Raw genomic sequence first — 8,722 nt, 5'->3', positions numbered from 1 at the left:
TGGCAGAGCAAATGTTAGAGAATCAGCAATGTTTCAAACAAGAGTCACATGCTCAGGGTGCCTGGGTGGCTCAATTGGTTAAGCATCCGACTTGATTTCAGCTCAGGTCATGATCTCAGGGTCCTGGATGAAGCCCCATGTCAGGCTCTGTGCTCAGCAGGAAGTCTGCTTGAGATTTTCTCTCTCCCTCTTCCTTTGCCTCTCCCCCCCCAAATAAAGAAATAAATCTTTATTTTTTTTAAAGATTTTATTTGACAGAGAGACAGCAAGAGAGGGAATGCAAGTAGGGGGAGTGGGAGAGGGAGAAGCAGGCCTCTCGCTAAGCATGGAGCCCAATGCGGGGCTCGATCCCAGGACCCTGAGATCATGACCTGAGCTGAAAGCAGCCGCTTAACCGACTGAGCCACCCAGGCGCCCCAAGAAATATTTAAAAAAGCAAGAGTCACAAAAACTATAATCATCTTCCTCAATTCATTTAGTCCCATATTACTAATTCTAGTTGTTTGGATGAAGCCTTTTTTGGTTAGTTCTGGAAATTCTTACCCAGTTTAGTTTTATTTTTTTATTTTTTTCCCAGTTAAGTTTTATCATTTTAAAGATATCAAAAACCTTCGTTTTTTAAAAGATTTTTTATTTAATCATTTGAGAGAGACAGAGAGAACACAAGCACGGGGAATGAGAGAGGGAGAAGCAGACTCCCTGCTGAGCTGGGAGCCAGATGCGGGGCTCAATCCCAGGACCCGGAGATCATGACCTGAGCTGAAGGCAGTTGCGTAACCATCTGAGCCACCCAGGCACCCCAAAAACCCGCATTTGTTAAAAGTCCTTTTTATGAATCTCTTTGAAGATAAAACATACTTGCAAGAGCATCAGAACAATAACTATAAATAACCAAAAAAAAACCCTTCAGCAATGGACATGGTTAAAGATCCAATATAAGAATTAATCATAATGTAATTGACAAGGAAATCTGCTTATTTCTATGACACACAACATTTCAATAGTTGAAGTAATGACCTTATGCCAGGACATATTAAAACTAAAAGAATTTTATATATATTTTATTTAGGTTTTATTTATTTGTCAGAGAGAGAGAGAGCACAGAAGCAGGGGAAGCAGCAGAGGGAGAGGGAGAAGCAGGCTCCCCGCTAAGCAGGGAGCCCCAAGCGGGACTTGATCCCATGACCCTGGGATCATGACCTGAGCCGAAGGCAGATCCTTAACCAACTAAGCCACCCAGGCGTCCCAAGGAATTTTTTTTTAAGATTTTTATTTATTTATTTGTCAGAGAGAGAGAGAGAGAGAGCACAAGCAGGGGGAGCAGCAGAGGGAGAGGGAGAAGCAGGCTCCCCACTGAGCAAGGAGCCCGATGCGGGACTCCATCCCAGGACCCTGGGATCATGACCTGAGCCGAAGGCAGACGCCCAACGACTGAGCCACCCAGGTGCCCCTGAATTTGATTTCTCATTTAACTTAGCAAAACTTCAAAATTTCAGATTACCAAAGATTTTGAAAGCTATTTAGAAGTTTTACCTATAGGGCGCCTGGGTGGCTCAGTTGGTTAAGCGACTGCCTTCGGCTCAGGTAATGATCCTGGAGTCCCGGGATCGAGTCCCACATGGAGCTCCCTGCTCAGCGGGGAGTCTGCTTCTCCCTCTGACCATCTTCCCTCTTGTGCTTTCTATCTCTCATTCTCTCTCTCTCTCTCAAATAAATAAATAAAATCTTTAAAAAGAAAAAGAAGTTTTACCTATAAACCTTTTTATTTAGCCTACTTGGTTTTTTTTTAACAATTACCCATGAAAACTCTGATGAGACAAACACAATTAACCCTCGTGTTAAGTCATTTTTTGCTGGCAACTGGCAACAGAGATAACATGAGCTTATTTGACCTTTAGTAAACCTTGGTAGAATACAAGTTTTATATTTAATGCTGCTAATTCTAAAGACATGTCTACCTTAATTATTATTATTTTTTAAAGATTTTATTTATTTGGCAGAGAGACAGCGAGAGAGGGAACACAAGCAGGGGGAGCCCGATGCGGAGCTCGATCCCAGGACCCTGGGATCATGACCTGAGCCAAAGGCAGAAGCTTACCGACTGAGCCACCCAGGCGCCCCATGTCTACCTTAATTAAACTAACAAATTTAAATTAGCTTAAATACTGTATATGTAACACTGGGTCCACTAAAAGTCAATTTGTTCTCCACTGTCAATTTTTACCTGGGGCTCCCGTGGGGAAATCTGAAGGGGGCAGAAGTGGGGAGCTCTTGGCTCCTTGATGGTGAAGGTAGGAGAAGCAGCGACCAGTGACGCCAGGGGATGGTACAGGAGCTGGTTATGTAAGGCGGCTCCCAGTGGTGCAGGAACAGGAGGGAGAGGGGGGCGCAGAGTAGGTGAGGTGCTGCCAGGAAGCCTGGAAGCGGATAAAAGCCCAGAGGGCAGAGAAGGAGGACTCCTGGTCCGAAAGTTCTTCAGCTCTGACAGATGAGCAGATGGATGTTTTCTTTTTTCCACCCACAAAAAGTGAGGGGCGCCTGGGTGACTCAGTTGGTTAAGCTTCTGCCTTCGGCTCAGGTCATGATCCCGGGGTCCTGGGATCGAGCCCTGCTCAGCGGGGAGCCTGATTCTCCCTCCCCACCCCACCCCTGCTGTCTCTCGCTCACTGTCTCTCTTTCTCAAATAAATAAATAAAATATTTATTTTAAAAAAGTGAAAATGGGCAGTCCATGTTGGACCAGAGAAGACAAGGAACCTCCCCAAAACAAAGGGAGTTTTGGCAGCTGTTTGGGAATATTCCTTAAAGTCCCTGTCCCAAGGTGAACTAACCAGATAATTGGTTCCAATTATCCTAACCATTAACCTGGGAAACGAACGATGGAGAAAACCCCACATACAACAAGAGTCAGACAACATTTATCCAGTCCTCTCAAGAGTATATTCCAGATCTGACACACAAAAGAAGAAGCAAACAAAGAGGAGACTAGTGACTTAGGAAAAACAGGCAGGCATGTAAGGATCTTGACAGCAACCTGTTTACAAGAGTTGCACATCTTGGGGGTTAGGTTTATTTTATAGCCCAACAGCATGGGGTGCTTTTTTTTTAAATCCAAATTGACTCCAGTATACTAGGAGACAGCCCAAGAGGGAATCCTTTAGGATCGAGAAAGCTGATCTCATAGTCCATTCCTATAAAACGAAGAGAGTACTTTACCTCAAATCCCCTTCGGCTTCTGAATGGCATCCCATCAGGAATATTGCCAAAGGTTCCTGGGGTTCAGGGTGGTGGGAGGCATCCCTCTTCTCAACCGCTCTGACACCTTGGTACTACCTGAGAAGTGATGTTGACCTCCCTTCCCTTCCCCATTGCACCCTAGACCACAAAGGCTGGTGAATGGACTGAAACACCACAGAGACTGGGGCTGCCTCTTTCCATTTTGGGGGAGCCAATATATTTGGCCACCAATATTAATACCCTTTGAAAGCCTCTGGATCTAGTATTAATGGATGGGGTAGAGGTCCTGGCCTTTGTTAAGAAGGGACAGCTATTTTATATCATATTAAATGTCATGTATCTAAGCTAGAAGTACTTTCATTTTTTCTTTTTAAGATTTTATTTATTTGACAGAGAGAGACGCAGCGAGAGAGGGAACACAAGCAGGTGGAGCAGGAGAAAGAGAAGCAGGCTCCCCGCGGAGCAGGGATCCCCAAGCGGGACTTGATCCCATGACCCTGGGATCATGACCTGAGCCGAAGGCAGACGCTAAACTGACTGAGCCACCCAGGGTCCCCTAGAAGTACTTTCATTCTAATAGCAGGACTGTTGCCCATGTAAGGACAAATGAGAGACATGAAGAAATGAAAGTGTGGAACCCCTGTCTAATCCAGGCAACTTTCTCGTGAGCTTTATCCATGATCCAGTCCCAAAGGAGTGGTCCCCCATTGGGTGAGTGCCCCAACTGGGTAATAGCTCTGGTCCCTTTCAGGAAGCAAACGGTCAGACATGTCTTGGACTTTATGCTCATCGAGGGATCACACTGGGTTATTTAGGAAGAAACCTTACACAGGAGTCTTAAGATTGGCAGCCATCCGAATGCCATGAATGGCTGTCCCATGCCTGAGAAGAATACAAGTATTAACAGGTAAAACAGGAAGAGCCTGATTTCTGAGCCCAACACCATTACGGCCAATGTACTGATGTCCATCCAGCCAGGTGGCAGGAGTTTGTCCCTCCTTGTAGTTTGGGCATGGGCAAGAGGTTCTCTCCTGAGCACTCAGCAAGACCTGTTCCAAAGCGTTGTACTATTCAGGACATCTCTAAAAAGGAACAAGTAAAAAACAAAGACCAGGGATAAAGAAGACTTACCAAGCTGCATCAGGGCTCTTGGATTCATTCATAATTCCTGTACAGGCCACCAAAATTGTGGCATCGTTGAGCTTGCCATTCAAGAAGTAATTCTTGAGACATTTTATGGTGCAACTTAGTAAGTTTAAGTAGCACGGGGACAGGAATTCCTGGGCAGCGAGTGCTGCACTTTTGCCATATGAAGCTGGTGGTGGTTACATGCTTAGTGTTCAAGGCGGACGGGATAAGCAGGGAGCATTAGATCATAAGGGTTTTCTTCAAATTTCTTCTCACAAAACTACTTCCATAAGATTTCTCTGGTGCTTATTATTTGGCTCGATATTAACTCAGTGAGATGTACAGGTACTCACGAGACTTAAGATTCATTTACTGGGGCACCTGGGTGGCTCAGATGGTTAAGCATCTGCTTTCAGCTCAAATCATGATCCCGGGGTCCTGGGACTGAGCCCCACCCACATCGGGCTCCCTGCTCGGCGGGGAGCCTGCTTCTCCCTCTCCTTCTACTGCTCCCCCTGCTTGTGCTCTCTCGCTCTGTCAAACAAATTTAAAAAAAATATTTTTAAAAAATAAAAATAAAGATTTATTTATTATTTCAAAGACAGAGAGTGAGCAGGGGGAGGGGCAGAGGGAGAAGCAGGCTCCCCGCCGAGCAGGGAGCCCAACACTAGGCTCGATCCCAGGACCCTGAGATCATGACCTGAGCCGAAATACAGAGTCGGTTGCTTAACCGAGTCACCAAGGTGCCCGTCATGAGACCTTTTAAGAATGTAGCAACCAGGGCGCCTGGGTGGCTCAGTTGGTTAAGCGACTGCCTTCGGCTCAGGTCATGATCCTGGAGTCCTGGGATCGAGTCCCGCATCGGGCTCCCTGCTCAGCGGGGAGCCTGCTTCTCCCTCTGACCTTCTCCCCTCTCATACTGTTTCTCTCTCTCTCTCAAATAAATAAATAAAGTCTTTAAAAAAAAAAAAGAATGTAGCAACCAGTGCATATTTGACCCTTATTGAAACTGTGCAGGCTATAGGGCAGCCTTCTGGGCTAACAGCGAACATTTTTCTGTTTCTGTCCCTCATCAGGCTTTTTTCTAGAGGAGGACACCTAATTTTATAATCACTAGGAAAATAAGGTTCACTAATTTATTCAGATATTGAAAGTATATTATGTCATAAGCACAAAGTACACTAAAACAAGACTGAGCCAAGAGGCTTAAAATCCATAAAATTAAAGTCTTTTATAAAAGTGTGGTAAGCAGAGGCCCGGAGGTGTGCACAGCATGGCTGGGCAGCACGACAGAGAACATCTAGCTCTTTGACTTGGAGATGGAAATGGTGTCTGGCAAGACTGGCCAGCAGAGCCTTACAAAAAGCTAGCAGGCGTGCAGACAGGAGAGCAGGCATCCTCCAAGGGGTTTAGGAAAACGGGAGCTGTTATGTAGTATGGAGTTTAAGCTTTCTCCTGGAATGGAGTCACTAAAGATCTGGATAGGGGAGTGACTAAGAATTATGCTCATGGAAGGTCCCAAGCCGTAAAAAGGATCTATTAAAAGGTGCACAGTTTCCTCATTATGCCTTTGATCTGAAACTTAAAATATGTTATATTCCAATTCAGGCTAGTACAAGCCCCTGGTGCCTTTATGTCTGTTCAACAGATTCCGTTGAATACAAAAGGAATGAAATTAAGATGTTACTGACTCACCTAGTACTTAGAATTGAGTATTCCAATTACTTGATCCATATTGATGAAGGAGTCTGGAATATGCCACCTGTGGCATAAAAATTTTGAGGAGAAGGCATTTGAGTTCCTGAAATCCTCTGCCTCAAAGCAAAGCCTCCCAAAAGAACTCAATTATCATAAATCCCCTCTCAGGGAGCAACCAGGGAAGATGATCTCATCACCAGGTACAGTGAGAAGTTGGCACCACGCCTAAACAAACTGTCACAAAACTATTCTATCTTCCATCAATTCTCCTAAGGGCCCATTTATCTTTCTTAAGTCATTTACTTTCCCATAAGTGCCCTTTCTACCCCCAACTTCCCCTATGAAGAAGTCACGTATAAGTGTCCTTCATCCCCTTTCCCCTATCAAGATGATATTTAAGGTCCCAAATTCTAACTACCCCTCTAAGTCACATTTTTGTGAACTCCCTCATACTCATTAAGTCAGTCTTTTCTCGTTTGTCTTTTGTCAGTTTAATCAGCACGCTCCCAAAACACAGAATCTAAGAGAGGAAAAGTTCTTCCTCCCCAACAATTCAAAACTGCCTGCCAGCCACTTATTTCTAATTATGTACTTTCCCTCTTTTATGATTTCAAAATAATAAAACTCCTTTGGGAGCTGCTTCTCAAATTTAATAGAGCCCAAGGTAGAATCGGTTAAGTGTTCTAGTTTTTAATCTGATGATTGCATTTAAAACTATGATTCTTGATTTCTGTAATTTGTCACTGTGGTTTCTGTAAAAGCCCAAGGTGCTGGATTTACAAACTCAAAAAACCTTTGTTTAGGTGCTTGTTTAGAATTAACATCTTTTAGATGTTAACCTCCATGTTTATGTATAACTGAAAAACCGTAAGTATGACAAATTAATGCTTTTTCGTCTTTAGAATTGAGAATTGAAAGGTAAAGTAGATAGGAAATGTGTGAGTAGGGAAAGTAGATGATAATTTACCATTCTTGAAAGAAAACTTAAGAGGGTGTAAACTGAGCGGGACTGCCTGATCGGAAGGGTCAAGAATTGCTAAAATTCTAGTTTTTCTAAAAACTGATTTGATTGTTCATGGTTTTTTTTGTTGTTGTTGTTAAGATTTTATTTGAGAGAGAGAGCACAAGTGGGGCAGGGGGAGGTAGGGGCAGAGGGAGAGGGAGAAGCAAACTCCCCACTGAGCAGGGAGCCTGACGTGCAGCTGGATCCCAGGACCCTGAGATCATGACCTGAGCTGAAGGCAGACGCTTAACTGATTGAGCCACCCAGGCACCCTGTTGATGTTTTTTTAAAAGATTTTTAATTTTAATTTTTAAAAATATTTTTGAGATGGGCGCCTGGGTGGCTCAGTTGGTTAAGCAACTGCCTTCGGCTCAGGTCATGATCCTGCAGTCCCTGGATCGAGTCCCACATCGGGCTCCCTGCTGAGCAGGGAGTCTGCTTCTCCCTCTGACCCTCTTCCCTCTCATGCTCTCTCTCTTTCTCTCTCTCTCGAATAAATAAATAAAAATCTTTAAAAAAAAATATTTTTGAGAGAGCGAGCCATGAGCAGGGAGGAGGGGCAGGGAGAAGCAGACTCCCCACTGAGCAGGGAGCCCGACGTGGGACTCGATCCCAGGACCCTGGGATCATGACCCGAGCTGAAGACAGATGCTTAACCAACTGAGCCACCCAGGTGCCTATAAGATTTATTTTTAGAGAGGAGCATGGGGGGGGGGGGAGTTTGTGGAGGGGCAGAGGGAGAGGGACCCCCCGCCGTGACTCTTCATTTTATTTCATGAGGTTCTTGCTATCAGAGTCTGCTAACAGAAATTCAGAATGATTAAACTGTGTCCCTCTTGTATTTTTTTTAGTTCTGCTTCAAAAAATAAAGTTCAGGGAGTTCTGGGTGGCTCAGTCAGTTAAGCATCCGACTCTTGATTTTGGCTCAGGTCATTATCTCAGGGTCGTGAGAAGGAGCCCTGCATCCGGCTCCCAGCTCAGCATGGAGTCTGCTTGAGATTCTCTCTCTCCTTCTCCCCCTGCTTGCGTGTCCTCTAAAATAAATATTTTTTTTTTATTTTTTGTTTTATTTATTTGAAACAGAGAGAGCACAAGCAGGGAGGAAGATCAGAGGGACAGGGAGAAGCAGACTCTCCACTGAGCGGGGAGACTGACATGGGGCTCGATCCCAGGACCTTGAGATCATGACCTGAGCCGAAGGCAGCTTCTCAACCGACTGAGCCACCCAGGCGCCCCTAAAATAAATAATTTTTTTAAAAAAGTTTAAAGCTACAAACAACAAAAAAAACCTCTTCACTAGTGACAGAAACCACCATTTACATGGTTTAGACAGTGGTTCTCAGCCCTGGATGTTTTTTTTTTAACGCTGAGACCCGGACCCCTGAAATTCTGATTTTATTGGTCTGGGTAGGACCTGACATGGTTATTTTAAAAAACTAAACTGATTTGAACATGCAGCCAGGGTTGAGAACCACTGGATGTTGCATTTTAAAAAATTAATTTAAGTAATCTCTGCACCCAACATGGGGCTTGAACTCACTACCCTGAGATTAAGAGCCACATGCTCAGGGTGCCTGGGTGGCTCCGTCGGTTGAGCGGCTGACTCTTGATTTTGGCTCAGGTCATGATCTCAGGGGTCCTAGGTTGGGCTCCATGC

The sequence above is a fragment of the Zalophus californianus genome, chromosome 15 (genome assembly GCF_009762305.2).
Source record: "Zalophus californianus isolate mZalCal1 chromosome 15, mZalCal1.pri.v2, whole genome shotgun sequence".
NCBI lineage: Eukaryota > Metazoa > Chordata > Mammalia > Carnivora > Otariidae > Zalophus > Zalophus californianus.
The sequence above is the reverse complement of the archived record's forward strand: the minus strand, read 5'-3'. Positions refer to the sequence as shown.